The sequence below is a fragment of the Heterodontus francisci genome, chromosome 5, assembly GCF_036365525.1.
Source record: "Heterodontus francisci isolate sHetFra1 chromosome 5, sHetFra1.hap1, whole genome shotgun sequence".
In the NCBI taxonomy this organism is placed as follows: domain Eukaryota; kingdom Metazoa; phylum Chordata; class Chondrichthyes; order Heterodontiformes; family Heterodontidae; genus Heterodontus; species Heterodontus francisci.
The window spans coordinates 125,890,929-125,915,046 of record NC_090375.1 but is presented as its reverse complement, the minus strand read 5'-3'; the positions used below and the strand labels follow the sequence as shown (position 1 = coordinate 125,915,046).

General features: G+C 39.7%; 1 long non-coding RNA gene across 1 annotated transcript; it reads left to right on the top strand.

Annotated features, from left to right (window-relative positions):
- The first annotated feature begins 1,051 nt into the window (after window positions 1-1,051).
- LOC137369613 (uncharacterized) lies at window positions 1,052-22,824 on the top strand. Its single transcript, XR_010974982.1, has 4 exons — window positions 1,052-1,156; window positions 2,885-2,961; window positions 14,591-14,653; window positions 19,404-22,824. It is a non-coding gene; the product is annotated as an uncharacterized lncRNA (long non-coding RNA).
- The last annotated feature ends 1,294 nt before the right edge of the window (window positions 22,825-24,118 follow it).

Genomic DNA, 24,118 nt, shown 5'->3' with positions numbered 1-24,118 from the left:
AGTTGCTGCATCCAAAAGTAGTTCTTGTTTGGAAATGTCACAGATGTTGTCCTGTACTTATCAAATGTAATTTCAGATGTCTTCATTTCAATTATTTATGATGGAAGAATATTTTCCAAATGAACTCAACCATCAGTATATATATTTTAAATTGAGTACATGTCAGTACATTGCAATTTTTAGTTTGCTTCCTTTGAATGTTTAAGAAAATTAACTTGAAATGAATGTAGTGGCATCTCAGTATTAAGAGAAGCCTTTTTTAAAAAATCTATTCTACCTCTGACTTTCTGAAAGGGAATTTTATCTACAATAGTTGCAAGTGCACAAGACATCCCATCCTTTTGCTGAACTACTGTTGCCTGTGGCTCACTATACATGACTTGTGGTATGGCAGCCACTCAGCATGAAAGCAATCCAAATCCTAGTTAGGCTACAAACTTATTGATCTTATGGATTGCCTCCCAAAGTTGTGATAATGATATATCATTGTTAAATTTAGTAGAACAAACTGTTTTTCCAATCTGTCAGGGAAAGCATACAATCAAGTCACAGCAACATACAGGATTCATCCACAGATGCAGATCCCACCATGGAATGAATTGGCGGAGTGGATGTGGAGCAAAACTATTGTTACACACACATTGGGCTGGATTTTTAAGAGCCCGCTGCCGATCTTGGCGGCGAGCTCAAAAACTGGCAGTCCGCCCCCCTCAATCACATGGGGGGGGGTGGGCTGTCTGTCACCGGCAATGGCGTCAGCTGCCTGTGCACAGGTGCTGGTGCCATTTTTAAAAGGCAGTCAGTCCTGCCGGCATCTTTAAATTTTTAAAGATAAGCCCCACAAAATTTATCAAATAAATTTCTAATGCCCCTTTCCCACTCCCCAATAACAGTTACATTAAGTATTTGCCCTGCCCCCCAAAACACTTACCTTTTAAATCTGACCTCCCCCACAAGACTGCACAAAGTTTAAAGTTCACCCCTTCCCAACATCCCCTACAGCCATTATGTTTATTTGACCCCATCCACCAACCCAGCACTGAAAATCTTAACTCCCTCCCCCTCCCCACCAGTGTTACACCGGTTTTCCCCGGATGGGGAATTGAAGGCACGGGAGTGACGGCTGCCGCATCGTGGCAAGCTCAGAAGATTTCAGGTACGTTTATTTAAATTTATTGAAGTCATTCGTTTAAATATTTAAATTCATTTCCCGTCACCCAGTGACTGGGGGTTTGGGCTGCCATAGAACCTTGCCGCCACCGGGAGGATCGGGACGCCCCCTCCCAGCGTCGGCCTCCCTGGCAGGCTGCTGCCGGACCCATATTGTGGCCCACGCCTACCATGGAGCCCGACCGTTGTGGGCTTGGTAAAATGCAGCCCATTATTATAAAGATATATTACATAACAGATGTGATTTAGGAAGTGATAATCTCATGGCACAAAATGCTCAAATGTGATCGAACGTTATAGATTGCAGTAGTGTGTATATTTATTTCATGTAATACAGTAATATTGATTTTTTTATGGCTAAGGAGCAAATATATAAAAGTTATGTAAATTTAATAACACTGATTCTGTGCTCTATCAATGCAGCATTATTTTGCAGTAAGAGCTCTATAATGACAATTTTCTGAACATTATACAAGAACATAGTTCAATGTTTTTATTAAAGCTTGTTACTTTACCAAGGTTATACATTAAAACAAAGCTGTAAATGATTTACATTGTCCCTTTGTTTGCTGTAAAGTTCACTCACCTTTCAGAAAGAAGGATGACAGCTCTCAATTCTGTATTTGTCCCCTATTGGTTGATCAATTTAACCAGCACAATATTGATTTTAGCAATAATAGGTACACAGATGTCTTTTGGGTTAGCCTCTCCATTACTAAACAAGTCTTCCTCGCCAATGCAAAATTACTACATTTTAATTATAGAGTGTTTGTACTTTGAAACATTAAACATTTAAATTCTTGTATCTATATTTATACCTAATCAAAATTTATTTTTGTTCAATTAATGGTTTTCCTGTTTAGTCGATAAACTTTGTAATGATAAACTAACATTTATAGTAAATCCCAATAGGTTATTGTAAAATATATTTAACCTGAAAAAGGAAACAATTGCTTTGTAAAATGTAAATTGGCATGAAAGATGGCAGGATCCCCAAAGACACATTGTACAGCGAGCTTGCCACTGGTATCAGACCCACCGGCCGTCCATGTCTCCGTTATAAAGACGTCTGCAAACGCGACATGAAATCGTGTGACATTGATCACAAGTCGTGGGAGTCAGTTGCCAGCATTCGCCAGAGCTGGCGGGCAGCCATAAAGACAGGGCTAAATTGTGGCGAGTCGAAGAGACTTAGTAGTTGGCAGGAAAAAAGACAGAGGCGCAAGGGGAGAGCCAACTGTGCAACAGCCCCAACAAACAAATTTCTCTGCAGCACCTGTGGAAGAGCCTGTTACTCCAGAATTGGCCTTTATAGCCACTCCAGGCGCTGCTTCACAAACCACTGACCACCTCCAGGCGCGTATCCATTGTCTCTCGAGATAAGGAGGCCCAAAAGAAAAAAGAAAGAAAATTATAAATAGTTTGAAACTCATAGGAGCCTCTTTTGCCACTGGTAAAATAAATTGTTAAATTGGAAACATCAAACTTTATTTGTCATAGTAGTAATGAGCAATGCTTTTGTGGTAAGGCTATGATATTTTGTTTACAGACATTTATATACAAACTTGTGTTGCTATGATTGTACTGCTGTAATGAGAGGTACACAGGTGAACTTTACAATTTCAAGTATCTGTTGGCTCTGCAGCAATCTGGTTGTTGTCCCGGCAATTGTAAGCTTTTGCTGTGCAAGCTGTTTTCATCTTGTCTTTCTTAGAAGTGTTTTTCAGGTTGTGCATACACTGCTGATGAGATCAGGTCAATACAGGGATGTCCTTTTAATCAGCTAAAAAGGTTAGTTTACAGTGAAACATTCACTACTTCCACTTATTCATGATATTTAGTTTGTTTATTATGACTGTATTATCCTGATTTTCTATTTTACTTAAAACTTGTTTTTAACTTAAGGATTGAATATTTTATGGAGCTATACTTTTCTTTGTTTAAAGTTTTTAAAATCCATGGTCGATTCTTGACTTTAGGAGCCTCCAAAAACCCACATCTTTTATTCTTTGCCCTCTTTGTCTCGAGAGACAATGGGTAAGCACCTGGAGGTGGTCAGTGGTTTGTGCAGCAGTGCCTGGAGTGGCTATAAAGGCCAATTCTAGAGTGACAGGCTCTTCCACAGGCGCTGCAGATAAAATTGGTTGTCGGGGCTATTACACAGTTGGCTCTCTCCTTGCACTTCTATCTTTTTCCCTGCCTACTAAGTCTCTTTGACTCACCATTCTTTAGCTCCGCCTTTATGGCAGTCCACCAGCTCTGGTGATCACTGGCAACTGACTCCCACAACTTGTGGTCAATGTCACAGGACTTCATGTCGTGTTTTCAGACGTCTTTAAAGTGGAGACATGGACGGCCGGTGGGTCTGATACCAGTGACGAGCTCGCTGTACAATGCATCCTTGGGGATCCTGCCATTTTCCATGCAGCTCACATGGCCAAGCCATCTCAATCGCCACTGGCTTAGTAAGGTGTATATGCTGGGGATGTTGGCCGCCTCGTGGATTTCTGTGTTGGAGATACGGTCCTGCCACCTGATGCCAAGGATTCTCCAGAGACAGTGAAGATGGAATGAGTTGAGACGTCGCTCTTGACTGACATATGTTGTCCAGGCCTCGCTGCCGTAGAGCAAGGTACTAAGGACCCAGGCTTGAAACACGCGGACATTTGTGTTCCGTGTCAGTGCGCCATTTTCCCACACTCTCTTAACCAGTCTGGACATAGCAGCGGACGCCTTTCCCATGCGCTTGTTGATTTCTGCATCGAGAGACAGGTTACTGGTGATAGTTGAGCCTAGGTAGGTGAACTCTTGAACCACTTCCAGAGCGTGGTCGCTGATATTGATTGATGGAGCATTTCTGACGTCCCTGTCCCATGATGTTCGTTTTCTTGAGGCTGGTCGCTAGGCCAAATTCATTGCAGGCAGCTGCAATCCTGTCGATGAGTCTCTGCAGACAGTCTTCTGTGTGGGATGTTAATGCAGCATTGTCAGCAAAGAGGAGTTCCCTCATGAGGACTTTCCGTACTTTGGTCTTCACTCTAAGACGGGCAAGGTTGAACAATCTGCCAGCTGATCTTGTGTAGAGGAAAATTCCTTCTTCTGAAGACTTGAATGCATGTGAGAGCAGCAGTGAGAAGAAGATCCCAAACAGTGTAGGTGTGAGAACACAGCCCTGTTTCAAGCCACTCAAGATAGGAAAGGGGTCTGATGACGCACCGCTATGCTGAATTGTGCCTTTCATATTGTCATGGAATGAGGTGATGATACTTAGTAGCTTTGGTGGACATCCAATCTTTGTTAGTAGTCTGAAGAGACTACGTCTGCTGACAAGGTCAAAGGCTTTAGTGAGATCTATGAAAGCAATGTAGAGGGGCATTTGTTGTTCACAGCATTTCTCCTGCAGCTGGCGAAGGGAGAACAGCATGTCAATGGTCTATCTCTCTGCTCGAAAGCTGCACTGATCCTCAGGGTAGACACGCTCAGCCAGCTTCTGGAGTATGTTTAAAATGACTCGAGTGAAGACTTTCCCCACTATGCTAAGCAGGGCAATTCCACGGTAGTTGTCGCAGTCACTGCGGTCTCCCTTGTTCTTATAGAGATTGATGATATTGGCATCGCGCATGTCTTGTGCTACTGCTCCCTCATCCCAGCACAGGCAAAGCAGTTCATGGAATGCTGAGAGTATAGTAGGCTTTGCACTCTTGATTATTTTGGGGTAATGCCGTCCTTTCCAGGGGCTTTTCCACTGGCTAGAGAATCAATGGCATCACTTAGCTCCAATTTTGTTGCCTGTTCGTCCAGCTCATCCATGACTGGCAGAGACTGGGCTGCATTGAGGGCAGTATCGGTGATAACATTTTCCCTGGAATACAGTTCTAGGTAGTGCTCCACCCAGCACATACCACTGTGCTAATGAGATTTGCAAACTATGTTTGTATATTTTCATTTTTTAATGAGACATCAATGCAATCATTACTTTAGTATTCATGACAAACCTATGCATTGGAGGCTCACAATTAAGTATAGCAACAAAAACAGTTGTCAAAAAACAAACAAATTCAAAGTGATTGTTTGGAATGTGTTTTTCAGAGTTTCTGGTGGAAGAATTTAGTTCAGATTAGGGTACTTAAAAAATTTTTTTTTGCTTCTTTGAGTAAGATTCCTCTTTTTTGTTTCTAATAGAATAAAAAACTATCTAACACACTTTAATGTAACTGAATTCTTTTCTATACATTTTTCCAATAGATATTTAAAATGCTCTCTGTGTGCAACTTCCTTTTTAAAAATTCCTATTTCCACATTAGCAAAATATATATTATTAATTTTAGTCCCCAATTTATCAAAGCAAAAAGTCACATAATGTACAGTGTTTTGTGACCATTTCAGAAAGTATCTATTCTATGTACGAATTCTGCAATTACCATTTTGATTAGCTCCAATCAAACCCATCTTTTAACCCTTTGAATGCTCAACAGTCTTGTTTGCTCTAATTCATTTAAAATCCACAGTGATATTTGGTACAAAGCTTCCACAGTTGGAACATCTTTACCCAAATGCAATATTTTCAGAATCGTCCATATATTAAGCTTGTAATTTTACATGCATTTGTTAACGAAAATCTCAAACCAATTTTGCATTGAAAACTGTAGAAGCACAAAACATGTTTCAGGCATTTTTAATATCTCATCATTGGCAATATTGTAAAGCAAGCCTCTTATAATCATCAGTAAACTGCAACTGAAATTTTATTTATGTTCGTACATAGATTCTTGATAAGCAAGGGGGTGAAAGGTTATTGGGGGTAGGTGGGAATGTGGAGTTGTGGTTACAATCAGATCATCCATGATCTTTTTGAATGGCGGAGCAGGCTCAAGGGGCCGAGTGGCCTACTCCTGCTTTTAATTTGTATGTACGTGTGTTCGTATATTTTCCCATTGATATGTAATAGAGGATTACGGAAAACAAAAGATGATTCAATGTTTCAGAGGTTACAATTTTTTCTAAGAAATGTATTAAAAACATTGGGCTGGATTTTATCATCACGCTGCGTTCCGCGGTGGTGTACTGTGAGAGCAGCGGCTTTCCGACATGGAACTGCTGCTGCACAGCCCCGGTGATATTACGTGTGGGGGCTGATTTAAATAGAGGGGTCGGAGTGGTCACCCCTAATGACATAGAGGGGGTGGCTGCCACATCCCCGGCAACGGCGTTCGCGCCATCGCGCAGGCACTGCGCCATTTTTAAAGGGCTTTAAGCCCTTAGCAGAGATTTTAATTTTTAAAGATGTATTACACTTAATATGTTTTTAATAAATAATTCGGAGATGAAGGCCCTTCCCCAACCCCACCAATGGCCATTTCACTGCCTGAAATTTACAAAACTACCTACCTGAACTTCCCCCCCCATCCTTCTAACCTTCGCCCTTCAACTACTTCCCATCATCCCCAAAGCCAATAAAAATTGTTTTCCCTGCTCCCACACCCCTCCCGCCTTGAAAATTTTATTCCTTCCCCCTACCCACCTAGTTCTCGCCTCAGAACTCCTTACGGAGTTCCGAAGGTTTGCAAGCTGCATTCGATGGCCGTAAAATCAGCGTGCGAGGACTGGTGCCTGCAGATAGATTCATTTAAATCTAATTTCTGTTCGTTTGAATATTTAGATGAGGGCACCCGGTTGGGGGGAGGGGGTGTGCACACCGACATCCCCCCACCTCCGGTAATATGCGGCGGGCCCTTCTTGACGTCAGGGGTCGAGGTGGCCTCCCCCCGCCGTGACCCACAGCATCGAGGGACTGGTAAAGTTCAGCCCATTAATTCTAGAAGTAATGAACAACAACGATAATTGGCATGTATAATGCACCGTATTAAACACAGGAGTCTTGATTTCAATTAGCACACTTGTTTTAAAGTGTTCACCCCAAGTACAATATAACTCTTCCTGTTAAAACTAGCAATGCTACAATGGGAAGGTTTTTAAATATTTTCACTTAATATAGCAGCATTATTGGTTTCTAAGCACTTCTTTTACAGGATATGGTTGACTGCATTCTAGAAGGCTTAGATGCACTATATTTGGAATTCTGCAAGCATAAATGACAATGGAATAAGCTGTTTAAGCTTTTACATGGAAACAAGGGGTCATTACTAGAAATATTTGAAGTGGACCTGATATATTGGCTTGCTTTGATTCAGAAAGTTCATACGGAAGTGGAGGGTCTGATGAGTATCCAGAACATGCAACAGTTTGGCACGTACTGGACAGTTTAGTTACTTTAAACAGGCATGGCAAACTTAATGTGCCAGACACAAGGGAAAATAAAGCCTTACACGAGTAAATGTTTGAGTGAATGCTGGCTCTGCACAGAGCTCGGCAAGTATAAGATTGTTGTGCAATTGTATCACTTTTCATGGAAACCAGACTGCAATTTTTTTTTATACTGATCGCTCAATGAACACTTAAATAAACTAATGAGAGTACAGAGGAGAAAATGGAGTCACAAGCCCACTTTCAATAATCCTGAGTTGGTAGAAAATGTGATTGAAGCAAAGACACAGATTGAAGTAAGGCATAAATGCAAACTATCTGATGTTTAAGGTAGTTTCGAATTTATATCCCTTTCTTTAGATTAATATGTAAGTCACCTTTATTACTGTTGAATTAATCCTTTGCTCTCTTGATGAACATGCCTTAATCTTTGCAAAGCAATATAAAATAAGTTTTAATTTTTATTTTGACAAATGTTTAATCTTTCTTAATCTTCGATATATGTAAATTGATGCAATACATCATGAAATACAATTATACAGAAAATAAGAATGCATCACACCGTGAATAGCAAATTTTCTTATACAGTTACATATCACCTTTTAATTATATTCAAATAAGAAAAGCATATGGGATCATATATTTGCAGATGAAGTTAAAAATGTATGCAAATAATAGTTTCTATCTTTACTGCTAGAAAACTTGTGAATTATCTTTGCAGTATAAAGATTTCATAAATGAACAGTATGTTTCATGGTCGTATTTTACTAAGCTGTATGAAATTCTTGTGATCTAATAAATTCTGAGGTTGCACAATCATATTGGTACTAATAATCAGTATTAAGAAAAAAAAGCAATATTATCTGTTTTTTTTATGCTGAAGGAAGTTCCATCTTTAAAATGCAAGATAACGGGCTGAATTCTGCAATCACGTTGCCAAAATCGGCAACGGGCGAAAACAATGGCGGCTCGTGCATGTTGTTGAGCTGCCGCGACCCTAAGTACAGTGGCTCATTTAAATAGCCGGGCCGGGCCACCCCCACTGCCCCCGCAATCACGTGGAGGGGTCGGGCTGTCCATCCCCAGCACTGGCGTCAGCTGCCTGTGCGCAGGCGTTGACACCATTTTTAAAGGGCTTTGAGCCCTACCATTAAATTTAAATATTTAAAGCTAAAGTGGATGAAAATAATGAAATATATTTATTTTGCCCCTGTCCCACCCCCCAATAACAATTACTTACCTTGTCCAACTGACCTTCCCCCACCAAAGTGTGTAGACTTTAATCTAAAAGCCGAACCACCATCCCCTACACTAATGATGTCACTTTGACTCCGTTCCCACACCCCGCCAACGCCTCCCCCCCCGGCACTGAGAAACATATCTCCTCCCCAGAAGTGCTCTGCTTCATTTTCCCAGACAGGGATCCGAAGGCGTGGAAGTGCTGCCCAGCAGCAGGAAGACCGCAGTGGGACAGAAGGCAGCAGCGAAAGTATGATTAATGTATTTATTTCCATTTATTTAAGTATGTAAATGGGGGGTTCCATCGCCGAGCAGCGGGGGGCCCACCACGAGGCCTCTGCGCCACCAGCAATATTGGGCCGGACCATCCCAACATCGGGATGCGTGGCACCATTCTCCCAGAGGCATTTTACGGACCCCCTGCCACGAGCTCCAATGTCGGGGGGGTCTGTAAAACCCAGCCCAAAGTTTTTGGGTTTTTTTAACATTTTGGAATGGCTTTATGAAGTCCAAATCTACTTATCTCAAGTAATTTCTGTGAAAATAAATGTAAACAGCTTGTTCTGGTATATGATAAAATACAAAAGGATTCAGCTTGGCATGTGCTATGGAAAACTGTTAAATAGATAATAGCTGCGCCAAGCAATTTTATGCATTGAAGACTGTCATGGTTTTAACAGTTAAGATCGTTTTAAGACTAATTTGTTTAGCTAAATGCTCCCTGTGCAGTAATTCATTACTCACTTTATCCTTTCTTAAGGGAACCTTTATATTTATTTCCATCAGCATAAAAAGGAAAGAGAAAGGGATAATTATTCTTTTGATTGTTAATTGCTTTTCTGTTGTCTTCTTTGTATTATTCAATGAAATTATGCAAATAACTGGGTTAACATACTGGAAGCTACACGAGCTCACTGGTTATTGAATGCCAACTGCTGAACAAGATTGATGTTTGAGCTAGAAGAAGCTGGGACAGTAAGGGACTAGAATATCTCAAGTAGCTTACAGTCCTAACAGTAAAACACAAGGGGTGGGATTTTATGACAGGCAGACGGGAGCTGGCCACTGCCATAAAGGTAGGTGGCGAACCCGCTTCTGCCTAACCTGGGGATCCGTCACGCATTTTATGAGTCCCTGGGCTTTAATTGTTCCGAGGACGGACTTCCTCCCACTTGAGGGAGGAAGTCCCGCCTCATTGAGTTGCCAGCCAATCATCGGGCCGGCAGCTCTTAGTTCCAGCAGCGCCACCAGGAGCGGTGGCCACTGCTGGGACTGCAGCCCAGCCGAGGACATGGAGCCAGGAGTGCAGGTAAGTTTGGCTTGCCTCGCCGGGGGTAATCGGTCATGCCCCGGTGGTCGTTTGGAAGGAAAGGGGGCGGCCCTCAATTGGGCACCCTGTGGCCGTTAATTGGCAATTTAAGGGCCTTGATTGGCGGGCAGCCTGGTTTTTCACCGCCCCCCCCCCCCCCACCCTACGTAAAGTGGGGTGGAGGTGGGAGCGGGTCAGGAAGGCCTCCCGGAGCCTCCCGCTCCATTTTACAACACCCCTCCCTCCCCCGTCACCATCCAGCTCGTTGGGGTGGCGTCATATTCCGGCCAAGCTTACTGATCAATGGAGCTGCAAGTTTGAACTCTTACCTTGGTCTGCATTCAGATCTGTCATTTCTTCATTAGGTAATTTTTGCTGGTTCTTTAATTAGATGCTTGGATGACGGCCCATGGACTAGCTGCTTGGATAAATTATTGTGGGTTAATTCCTTGGTTGAAGTCCCATGGATCACAGGAAGACTTCAGCTGGGATTTTACCAGCTCTCTGGAGATGGGCTGGGAGGAGGTACGGCTGGTAAAATGGCAGTGGAAGGCATCAGGGGGAAGCCCGGCGTCTTCCACCGGATATCTCACAGGCTGGAACAGTAGCGATTCATCCGCCTGCCGTCTAGAGGCAGGTGGCCAATTAAGGTAATTACTGGCCTATTATCAGCCATTTTATGACTTGTTGCCATTTTGCCAGCATCAGAACAGCTCCCTGCTGTCTGGGGAAACCACCAAGTACATCGAGCTGGCCCCCCTGTATATTCCCGGGGGAGCCTTCCTTCCTGACGGCTCCATGTCACATTGAGGGGCCCGCTGATGGCAATGGGCACCCTGCAACTCCAACACCCCCACTGGCATGTTCACCCTTCCAGTTGTGGGACCTTCCTGCCTGGTCCCGGCAGATTAAAAAAAATTCTCTCCGGCCCTTTGAGGTCACTTCAACATGGAGGTGCCCTCGCCTCCTCCCTGAAGCCTCAGCAGTGGCCACCTGTATTGCTGATGCTGCCGAGCTGCTGATCCTACGACCATACGAATTAGGAGCAGAAGTAGGCAATTCAGCCCATCGAACCTGCTCCGCCATTTAATAAGATCATGGCTGATCTGTTTCAGTCTTGAATTCCACACTCCCATCTACTCCCGATAATCTTTGATTCCCTTGGCAGACAAAAATCCATCTACCTCCAACTTAAGAATATTCAATGACCCCGCCTCCATCACCTTCTGAGGCAGAGATTTCCAAAGTCGCACAACCCTCTGAGAGAAAAAATTTCTCTTCGTCTCTGACCTAAAAGGGCGACCCCTAATTTTCAAACAGTGCCCCCTAGTTCTGGACGCACCCACAAGAGGAAACAACATTTCCACATCCACCTTGTCAAGACCATTCAGGATCTTATAAACTTCAATCAAGTCTCCCCTCACTCTTCTAAACTTCAGTCAAAACAAGCCCGGTCTGTCCAACCTTTCCTCTGATTGGGCCAGCAGCTTGCAGAGGAAGGCCACCATCCTTAATTGGCCAATTAATTGACCTCTTAATTGGCCACTGCCAGTAAAAGACCCTTTGCGGTCCCACTGTTCACCTGCGCTGACTTGGGAGCTGCATTTAGTTCTGGCAGTGGGACCCACAACGGTAATATTCTGCTCTTCATCTCGGAGGACTCAGAAACTATCAGGAACGCTGCCAACCCCACTGAAACACATGTCTTCCTGTTGAATCATGGAATGTGTCATGTTAGGCCCCCACCTGCCAAAAATGAGGCACATTAATTTTGTCATGAACATTAATTTTAAACTGTTACTGGAGTGAGGGGAGGACTTGTTGAACAGATCAGCTGTGGCTGTAAAAGAAATTTGCATATTAACAGATGGTGTTTGGAAGGACAAAGCAGCCATTCCCTGACATTCAACCCACAATGGACTTTTGATCACCAGACGTTGAAGGTGGGGGAGCTTGCATTCCAGGTTGACTGCTAAGATGACTGAATACACAAACAAACATGGTCAAACCAGCTAGTCACATGACTAACATGCTAGGCAACCTTAGTTTTTTGAATTTGTCCAAACAGTTTGGGCAGAAAGCAGAATACTGCTGCACTGAAGAAGATCTCCTGTCTGCCTGTCTGCTCCCATCTCTTTCTCACGGAACTCCAAAACCCATTGAAGTCACATGAACCCCAAGAGAGAAAAGTCTCCTACAGTGAACAAGGTTTAAGAAGAATACTGCGCCCCAACAAAAAGCAAGAACTACCTACAATCAAGGATGACAGCGAGCTCGAAGCACAGTAACAAAAAAACCCTCTTCAGAGATTGCCTCAAACTTTTCCACTTTATTTCTTCTGCTCTTGTCTCTATTTGCATGTGTGCATCACGTATGCATGCTAGTGTGGGCTTGCCGTACCATAGGCGTCAACCGAATTAGAGTTTAAGTTTTAATAAAATTTCACCTTTCTTCTTTAAACTTAAGAAAGCCCGTTTGTGCTCATTTCTTTGCCTTATAATTGGAAAGTGGTGAACAATGATTCACCAAGGGGGAGCTAAAAACAGTGTGTTTAAAATTAAACCCTGTTACAGTAAGACCAGGTGAAGGCTGAAAGGGAACCCTAGACCTCTTTCTTACCTGGTTGTAACAAATGGCATAAATGGCAGCCATGGAGCATCCAGTTTAGATTCCCCTACCATCCCAGCTGACAAATCTGGCAACAATAAGAAGTCACTTACGGGAAAGATTGCAGAAATCAGTTCTTTGAATATCAAATACAAAAACAAATAAGAGTAAGATTATAACAAATGCATGTTTGTTATAATTCTATATTTTTCGTGTATACTTATCTAGGGCTCTGTGGTTTACATATAATTTGATTTTAAGGTAAGTAGTCAAGCTCTAAGCAAGAAGATGCTTCACAAAACCTGAAAGCTGCATTAAATGCATTAAAGCATGGCATAATGGATCTAAGTGGATTCAACAGTATTATCTTTCTGGTGAATAAACAATAGAATATGAAATGTGAAAGTACACAGAAATGTGGATACAATAATAGGCAAGACAAATCAAGGTAAACAATTATATACTCCACCCACTCATCATGATTGATGTTTATAAGAACCTTAAATCAAACATGGAAAAGCTATACTCAAATGTCAAAAACAACAATCAAATTACAAAAGGTAGTATTCAAAAACAGATACAAACTGATCGCCTAACTGATTTGCAAAGGATTTAAATCATTTTAAAAGTATTCTGGAAAAAATATGGAAATGATTTTATTCATTCAAATAAGGCAACCACGCTGTCTTAAATTCTGACAGAAAGTTATACATTTCTGCAGTTTAGTTATTAGTTATTTCTATTTCTTGTTTGGTTTGATTGTTTTTAAAGTAATGCTTGATGATTTAGTTGTGTTTGTTCATTTTTTCCACTGTATTTTTAATAATGGCACAAATTAGACTCCAGTTTTAAGGCTCTCTTTGGGATATGCTAAATGTCATCTTTTCAGAACAATTGCCAAATAACATGCTGAGTGCTCATTTGCTGTTAGTTATGCCCAAATCAGGATAACAACACATTGCTTTTAATGCAGTGACCACAGCATGAGGCTGTCAAATGAAATTAAATTTGCAATTTGATGTAAGGAAATACACTATGCATGCTCTATATTGCATGTGAGGTAAACCCTGAATTATAAATTTACCAGTATCATTATTCCTATAATTTTATGTCATATGTGCAAAACTTTAAAACTCAAATGCATATTAATTTTAACAGATTAATTGCTTCTGAATTTGGAATATTAAACTCAAGGATGGCAATAAAATATCAAAAGAAATTAATAATAAATACTGAATAAAAGATTCTATCAGATGGCTTTGTGGGGTGGCATTTTAAAATTGTGGACAGGAAGCTTCTGTTTCAAATGGGAATTAATAGCAAATGTATAGTGAGTGGCTTGGAATCCACACATCTGTAGAATCCTTGATAAATGTGACCTTAAGGGGTGGTGGCCTTGTCACTTCAACTTCTTCTGGGACGTGATCGGCTTTTCAGGCTAGGTCCAAGTTCTGTCAGGATGATTAGCCAGAGGTGTTAATGCTAGCGATATCACCATAACAAGTCCACAGCCAATGTGATCAATGTCAACTTGATGCCTAAGTACCAAATGGCAAGAGGGTTTTCTGGGTATACTGACACATGAATGGTATAGGTAGAAAACAGAAATTCAAATTTTAAAAAAATTGCAAAAAAAAGCAGAGCAGTAACTGGGTCTAAACTAGACAAGATTGCTGACAATTTGCTGGCTGAATAATTTTGCATTATGCAATCATTTTTCAAGCACAACTAATGGAGTCGCTAATTGATTAAAACAAAAAAAATGTCTAACTCAGATTATAATAAAAGAAAAAAAATGTTACCACAGACAATAAACCATCTGTTCTGTAAATCTAATGTGAAAGGAATGCTTTTAGAATCCAGACACTGCTAATGTGACATGTTGAAACATTAATCACCCCCTAAGGCCAACATAATTGCAGCATGGCGTTAATTACCTAACAATTAACAGCAGTAATTTCCAAGGGGCAATCAATGAATTAACCTGTGATTTTCCCACAGATTCAGTGCCAATTTCAGTGCCTTCTAAAATGGAAGTATGGCTGAACAATGACATTTCAGTTGGTAAGGAATATAAAATCGTTTTCACCCCGGCTAAATAGCTTTCGTTACATTCTTCACTGAGTCCTGTAGAAAGGAATTGAAATTCATATGAAAATCCCATTCAAGGTTTTTAATTGTTCAAAATTCTTTTTGTTCAACATTGATTTCTGACATCTAATTATCAAATATTTGCTGTATTCTATTAAATTATATATGTGTTTGTTGATATTGCATTCTTTCTAAAACTACATAAAATAGTAGGAAAAAATTGTGACTTTTAAGTATGTTTGATAACAAACTGAGAAGAATCTGAGTTGAATTGTATAATTTATAGCATTAATCTGTAAACATAAAACTAGCGAAACAAAGCACAATACACAAAGCCAATTTGATCAGATGATAAACAATAGTTTCAAAATCCCTGAAAAATGTTATTGCAGCTTTACAATAAAATCATTGCATTATGTACCTAAATATAAGCACAGATAATTCAATAATAACATCCATTAATCTTAGGTTCATATGAAATTTTCTATACAATCATTATTCAAATCTTTTGACAGATAATATTGCTGCCAAAGGTTACTAAATCGTATTACAGAAAAGATTCCTTGTGCCTTATAACATTTCACAAAATAAAAGAAAAACATTAATGAGAATATATTCAAACACATGAGTTATAGGAAATTAAGATATTTTGTATATCTTCAATGTTACTGTGCTTGGATTTTTCAAATTGTATGCTAACAATATATGAAAATCAATATGTTATGTCAAGACGGTTTCTGTTTTAGGTTACTTCTGATTTTTTTCAGCAGAACATCTGACTAGAGAAGAGAAAAAAAACACTGTGACTGGTTTAAATGTCAATCCTTGTATCGCCAAAAAATACCAATGGCAATCAGTGAAAAGGTTTAATAGGTTTCCTGTCTTGTTCTTAATTTGCTGAAATTACAAAATCAATACCTTCAGCTGTAGTTGCAGCTACTTGTTTTACTGCTTTAAGATAAAGTCTACAAGAATGTAACCTTCAGTTTCAATTTGCTTTGTGAGTATCGCTGCGCTTTTGGCTGCTTAGATACTAGAAGCACCAGAATCCTGTATTACTCTCTCATATTTTGTGTTTACAGGTCTCTCATTTATATTTCTGCCATTGCATTTATTAGGATTCACAACTCTTAAATTGTTTTACCTTATAAATAGCTGGCTGGTTATTTTTCTAAATACCTTGAATGGCATACTGGTAATCAACTTTAAGTGTTTTATTCCAGACAATGATAAATGGAGTTTGGTTTTAGAGTTAAAAAGATGCAATGTTATAATTAGTGCGGGTAACGGAACACCAGTATAAGTGAGGTGATGTCTGGTAATGTTGGAGAAAAAAAATTGTACTTAAATTTTAAATAAGAAAAAAAATCAACAACATTTTACAGTTCGATGAATGATTCAATAAAATAAGACATCAAGGCTATTTCTGTAACTCAACACTAAGGCATCTTCAAAACATTAAGAACTAAACAAATATGACATACAAAGGAGGCCTGGCAACCTATGTTTAATTTAGTCCACAAACTGTATGTTTGAAAGGGCCTTTCTCAATTTAAAATTTAAAATACTGACAACAAGAAGACATAAAGATACTGCACTTTAGTGGTTATTTGTAACCAAATTATGCATAACTTAAACAACCATTGTAATAATGGTTTATTCCCCATTGTCAAAAGAAGCAAAAAAGCCACAATTCTATGATAAATTTGATATATTTTATATCTGCCACCTTTCTCTTGAGTTTTTGAGAATAGACAAAGATAATATAATAAAAGAAAAATCTTTCAACCTGCCTTTCTAGTTCTACAAACATAGAAAATACCTTTTGGTTTCACTTTTAGTAAAGTAAGCTAATGCCTGCATCATGGATTCAAGAATGGAACATCACTAATAGTTTCTTCCCCAGCTTCCAAAGTACATTTTACTCTTTACATTATATTATATATATTGCTCACCATACTAATTCTGTTATCAGTTGTGCATAATAGCTAAAATAAATAAGGAGCTGTTAAATGAATAACTTGAGGGATAATTTGGAAAAGTACACCAAAAAGCCACCACCGTATGCAACATCCACAAAAACTTTGGTAACCAATAATTAATTTGTAAAGCTAAAATTGCTTGCCTTAGCCAAAGAAAATGGATTTACACAATCATTCAATTTAGGCAAAACAACAGATGCCAACATACAGAGAATTGGTTCATGAATGAAAATAAATCTCATCAGGAATACTTTCAAAGTCTCATTCAAATTATTTTAATTCTTTGTCTAAGTATGAATGTAATATATTAATTTTTTTATTTATAACCAAACAGAATCCACTGTTTTATTAACTTCCTGTCCTCAAAAATTATATAGGAATATTAAACTGCCTAAGGATTAAAAGGACTTGTAACAGAATTAAAGTGATTAATTTGTTTGCAAATTTAATTATTATGTTTACTGCATTTTTAAAATACAATGATCTATTATTGCATGATTTAGAAGCAGGAAACTAAATGGACATTATTTGAAAACCGTTGGTAATCTGTACCACAAACAAATATAATTTTCTTTTATCTCATATAAACAAAGTAAATGGCACCACATTGAATAACAGATTTGGTTGCTGCAGCAGAGCAATCCAAGTATCTATATCATATGCTTTCATGATTTATCAGACTTCTGGGCACTGTCATAGATCATCATGTCTGAAACCGTCCATTTTCATCCCTGACACTGGCCATTGTTCCAGTGATTGGGTCTTCCAACTTAATAGTGTGTGGATGGTTATTTGGAAAGTCACCAAACAAGAAACTATTTAAATTACAGTGATACCAAAGGTTGTCCCAGATACCAATCTTTTTGAAATACTTATTTAATGTAACATGTTCTGGAATAGATTGAGTGATTTCAGCTGGATATTGAAAATGGTACACTGCAAAAGCTGAAGGTCAGTTTCAGAACATCAGAAACCACATTTATGCCTTGAAAAATATTGCTGCAATATATTTGGTGGAAAATTGTTAAAGGATTCTATAGAACTGAATAAAACCCCCACTGATGAGAACTCATAAGTAATTTGTGATTTTCCTCTCAGTATGCATTAAAAAATTCAATATCTGACCTAGTTAAAAGATAATTTCCCTGTATCAATGCTTTAGCAACAGTAACAATTACATTAAACTGGTCAAATTTCCCTAGGAAAATATAAAGGAAGTAAAATGATATGGAAGAAAAATCTAGGAACAACAGTCACTTTTCTTCTCATTCTATCATTCCACAACAAAATTTGATGATATCTTTTAAAAATTTTGTTATTTGATTTGCAAAAATATCATGAAGGACTTCAATAAGAACAGTTCTTACATTCCCAATATGTTAATGCTCATAATAATAAAACAGCCAATAAGGGTGCATTGATTTGATCTAATCCAACCCCTATTACACAAAAAACAGATATACCAGCATTCTGAGGAACAGATTTTTATGAAGGTACTGACTTGCTCCTTGTATTACTCAGTACCATGTAGCCTGTTTTGCTGTATACAAGCCCTGGCTTATAAGCAATTCTAATGCCCACCCTGACCTACATCCTTATTTACAGTACGTAAATTGAAAACAATGGAGATAATCTGGCTTATAGTGTCATCTACTGGCCTGAAATATAAGTGCATCTATAAAGATTTACAACCCTAAAACGATGGCTACATTATCCAGTGTATCTCACAAAAATACAACCGCCACAATTATTAATTACAGATTTGCAATAGCTGTAAATATGACTGTCGTGAAGTAAAGGACAAGAAGAACAGTCTTACAGAAATTTTTCATGGAGAAATCAGACAAATCTTAATGACATTTGTGCAATACCCTTACATTTCACTCAAAAGAATTATTAACTGATGCATAAATAATCTGCTTGTATTAAGGTAAGCATTTTCAAGAATATAGGAGTACCTATTTTTTAATAAGGGAAAAGAAGGTTACTTAAGTTTTTTAAAAAAAATATGTATATAGTCATGTACCTAGAGCTTTGATAGTTGTTTTATAATCTACAACAAGAAAGTACAAATTGTATATGCCACACTTGTGAAATAATTATATTTAAAACCAACTAACTGAACCTTAAAATAAAAGTGACTAATGCCACTTACCACCCAAGGAAAAAAAAACATCAGTTGTTTATCATGAGAGCCCCATTATTTTTATATAAAAAATTGCCTCACACCATATAAATCATCTGAAATCACCAGTAGCATTATATTTTATATTACTAACAAGGAATTACTAAAATTAAAAATGAGAAATTATTGAAATGATTCCATTGCTGCACATAATGTTGTATGAAGTGCACAATATATAGTTTATCAATGTATTCATTTGTTTGCAAGCAAATAATACACCTAACAGCCTGAAATCAGTTAGCAAGTTTAAACTCAAGACATGACAATATTCAGAAATACCTAACTCTACTTTTATTTTTTAAATTAGATCTTTAGATGACTCTTAATTTAAAACCTCTCCAGGGTGATTCTGTAATGAATCAATTACAAAGATTTTACAGAACCTCCCATTTCACAGGGAATACGTCATAGATCGACTGTTTATTTGTAAAATCAAGTTACAGCACAGAAGGAGGCAATTTGACCCATTGTGGCTGTGCTGGTTTCCCAAAATAAGTATTACCCAGTTCCGTTTCCTTAAACGATTCCCACACTCTGTTACATTTTTCTTTTTCAGATATACGCAAGGCAATAAAAATATGGCTTGGAGTGCCGCCGAGGAGCCCCGGTAATATTACGCGTGGGGATTCATTTAAATAGAGACGGCGGAGCAGCCGCCCCTGATGACGTAGAGGGGGAGGCCTCCACATCCCCGGGAATGACGTCCGGCGCCACCGCGCAGGCGCCGGTGACATTTTTAAAGGGCTACAAGCCCTTAGGAGAAATTTACATTTGTAAAGGAATATTGTGAAGAATTAATGGAGGCCCTTTCCCATTCCCCCCTATGTTTTTTTATGGGACATCAGCAGAAAATGAAGCTTTATTACCAACCCCTTTACATTTGCCCTTCAACCCCTTCCGACCATCCCCTCATCCAATCAAAATTGTTTTCCCCACTCCTCCACCCCTCCCGACCTGAACATTTTATTCCTCCCCCACCCCCACCAGGTTCTTGCCTCGGAACTCTGTGCGGAGCTCCGAAGGCACACGAAGGCCGTAAAATCGGCGTGGGACGGCTGCCGCCTGCCGGCGTTGAGGGGCCAGTAAAATTCACCCCATAGTTTCGAACTATATTTGAGAAAGCTACATAGTGACATTGTTGGTGAGGAATGGCATTAGTTGAATGATAAAATTGTAATCTTAAATCTTCATTTCTGTATCACTAAAAATGTTTTGTTCATCACTATGTGACATGTTTGTTTCATGAGTAATTTTACAAAGCCATAGCAAATTGAAAGAAACATTTTGAAGGTGCCTACGATAGTTTAACACCAACGGTGCTGAAATGGTAACTGCATCTAACAGACTGGTTCTGCACGCTGACTGGCAATGTGGTGTTACTAAATATTAAGCTGTTTTTCCTTTTTTAGGTTAGAATAGAAACATACAGAACTACATGAAATAATCTTCAAACAATAGATACAATGGGCTGAATTTTATCAGCGCGCCACACTACATGGCGGTGCACTTTGAAGCTGGTGGCCTTCTGACCACAGAAGCACTGCTGCTGAACCCCCACGATATTTTGCACGGGGGCTCATTTAAAAGGAGGGGGTGGAGCGGCTGCCACTGATGACGTAGAGGGGGTGGCCTCTCCATCTCTGGCAATGGCGTCCGCGTCACTGCACAGGTGCCGGCACCATTTTTAAAGGGCTTCAAGCCCTTAATAAAAATTTGAATGTTTAAAGAGAAAGTACTTAGTTAATTTTAAAAAATATAAATCAAAAGCAGGAGGCCCTTTCCCAACCATCCCCCAATGATTGTTTTATATGCCAATCTGACAGACATTAATTTTATTTCCACCCTGAACATTCCCCCACCCCCCCAACCTCGTCACTTTTGACCTTTAACCCCTTCCTACCATCCCCACAGCCAACAAAAAAAAACTTTCCCAGCTCCCCTCCCCTGCCTCCCACCCTGATTATTTTATTCCTCCCCCTTCCCCACCAGTGTCTTATCTCGGAACTGAGTACGGAGTTCCGAAGGCGCGCGAATTGCAACCGGTGACCGTAAAATTGACATGGGACAGCCGCCAGGACTAGGCAAGTTCATTTCAATATTTATTCTGCTAATTTTAATATTGATATGTAGGCCCCACCGCTTGATGGCGTAGGGGCCACACTGAGGCCTCACCGCCACTGGGTTGTTGCGGGCCGCCCCCGCAAGCATTTTACGGTCCACCCCGCCACATTCCATGACATCGAGGGGTTGGTAAAACCCAGCCCAATGAATGTCAATAAATATGTAAATTTTAATCAAAGTGTTCAACTCACAAGTCTGATCACAAAGAGTTAGAATAAGAATATTTAAAACTGAAAAATATTTGAACGCATATAATTTGTGCAATTTTTTGCAAGTTTTCATGTTTTCATTTTATATGTTCTGCAAAATAATAAGCGTATTCCAAAATGAAAACAGCTCATTTAACCTGTGTCTGCGTGGGTTTCCTCCGGGTGCTCCGGTTTCCTCCCACATGCCAAAGACTTGCAGGTTGATAGGTAAATTGGCCATTATAAATTGCCCCTAGTATAGGTAGGTGGTAGGGAAATATAGGGACAGGTGGCGATGTGGTAGGAATATGGGATTAGTGTAGGATTAGTATAAATGGGTGGTTGATGGTCGGCACAGACTCGGTGGGCCGAAGGGCCTGTTTCAGTGCTGTATTTCTAAACTAAACTAAACTAAACTAAAATAGTATTAATCCAAAACACCCCACTTAATTCTACCACAAAATACTTGGTTTGTCTTAAAATGTTTCTCACTGGTACTTTTGTTAGTTTTAAAGAGAATGCTGGCAGTCTCTCAGAATATTTTGAAACTGTTGAAAATAAAGCTAACAAGCCACATTTTTAGCATAAAGCTGCAATTCTCCATATGTTGACACATCTGCATTTAAATTCTACATTAAGAAAATGAATTATCAAAAATCTAATTCCTAATGCAATCCATTTCAGACAGATTAGAGTTTTATTTTGCCACGTGATCAAGAATTTCAATCCACCCACTATTTACAAAGCGCACTGAAATGGATTCTGCAACATCAGTTCATACTAATCGCAGAGCTGGAACAAGTAGAGTTAATGTCACCATGGTTTGTAAGGGGAATGAATGTACATCAAAGAGAAAATAGAAAAACAAAAGGGAATATATTGAAATATACTGGAAGTGGTTCACTTTAAAATTAGATTAGCTTCGGCAGGATGGTGTAAAGTTAATGAATTTAATGTTACCAACTTCAAAACTCTATTACATAGGCAGTGAATTGGCACAGTACTTTAGACCACCAACAATTTGTGCCGTGCAGTAGAAGCATGTTTATGATGAGTTACTGGACTTATCTGCACCAAGGCAGCAGGAGGGGTATTCAGGATTCTTCCACATAGGTTGAAAGAGGAAGATCTGTGGGTGATTAATTCAGGCCACTTTCACCCACCTCATGCTGACAGATCACAGAGGAGTCCTGGCACGGAGATGGGAGCATGTTGCCTGCCTGTCCTTTCTTTCAGGGAATACTTCATAGCTCACAGAGACAGGAAAAAGAGAAAATAACCACAAAAGAAACCATTTGCTTTTCCTTTCCACTGCTACAATACGAGTATTATCTCCTGTATCTATTACGTCTATTTTATGAAACTATTATTATAGATTCTATAGATTTATCTATAGAATTCATTAAAAGTCCGTAATCCTATTTTTCACACTGTTGTATTCTCATCTGAATGTCTCCTTCCTTTTAGCACTATCACGACAGAGAGTACAAGCAGTAGCCTAGTACAGTAAATGTGTCTGTTGTTGCTGCTAAACACACAACAAAACTGATAGTTTTTGTGTGTTTTTGTTCATACTATAACCCATTTTTGATAATCTAATTGAGTTTGTTATATAAAAAGAATGTGAATCGTTTTACATACTGTGGGCTGGATTTTATGCACCGGGTGTGGCAGCGGGTGAAAAAAATGGCGGTTATGCCGCCACAATCTCCCTCACAACGGCCCACAATAATATGCTGGTCGGGCCACCCCCCCCAACCCCCCCCACCCCGCCCAATCACATGGAGGGGGTGGACTCTCCGATGCCACCAATGACGTCAGCTGCCTGTGTGCAGGTGCTAGCACCATTTTTAAAGCCCTGCCAGCTAATTTAATTTTTTAAAGTTTTATTCCCCCCCCCGCACTGTACTGATTAAAAATCTGTCATCCCTTTCCCACCCCCCAATAACAATAACATTCATTATTTGCCTCTTCCCACCCCAAAGCACTTACCTTCCACACTTGACCTTCATTTCCCAAACTGAACAAAATGCACACGTTACCCATTCCCACCATCCCATACACTAATGATGTAAATTTGACACCAATACACCCCCCCACTAAAAATCTTAAGCTTCCCCCTTCCCCACCACTGCGGTGCCTGGGTTCCCCAGACGGGAAATGAAGGCACGTGAATGCCGGCCGCCACTCAGAAGATCGTGGCCTGATGGCAAGATTGGAAGCAATTTTATTTAAATGTATGCGTTCTGCTAATTTGAATTATTAATCAAGGTCCCGTCACCCAGCGGCGGGGGGCTGCATTGGAGCCTCGCCATCAGCGGGAAGATCAGGCCCCGCCCTCCCAGCGTCAGGCTCCATGACAGGCCACTGCCGGAACAATCTTCTGCACACCGCCCCCATCCGCCAAAGAGCCCAACGTCGGAGCTTTGTAGAATCCCGGCCTGTGAATGAATAAGCAGTGTTTCAGTTCCCGGATTAAAAATGCTGACAGTTGCTGCCAGATATTGTCAAGGACAATCTGGGCATCCACATGTGTTGACTGTCTGTTCTCTGCCAAGGAACAATGTATCACTTTGGAGAGACAGATAGAAGGGAAAAGAGAGAAAATGCAAAACAACTGAGCAAAAAGAAATCAAACATCTACTGGGCGGGCACACTTCTGTCTAGCCGGCCAGAAGGAAGTGACAGTCAAGTCTTCAACTCCTCCTCATTGGAACCATCTCACATCTACAGAACAACTCATTCAAAATCAAAGTCCTGTTCAGAACATTGAATGCTCAATAACTCTGGGCCAGTACCTGTCTGTTTTCAACAGGGATGCGAGAATATATTATTTTATATTATATTGCATTACATTATATTATATATTTTATATTACTTATATTTTATATTTTAAATTAATTCCTTTAGATGAAAAGAATTTTTATTCTCTTTTCCTATGATGCAGTAATTATATCATACA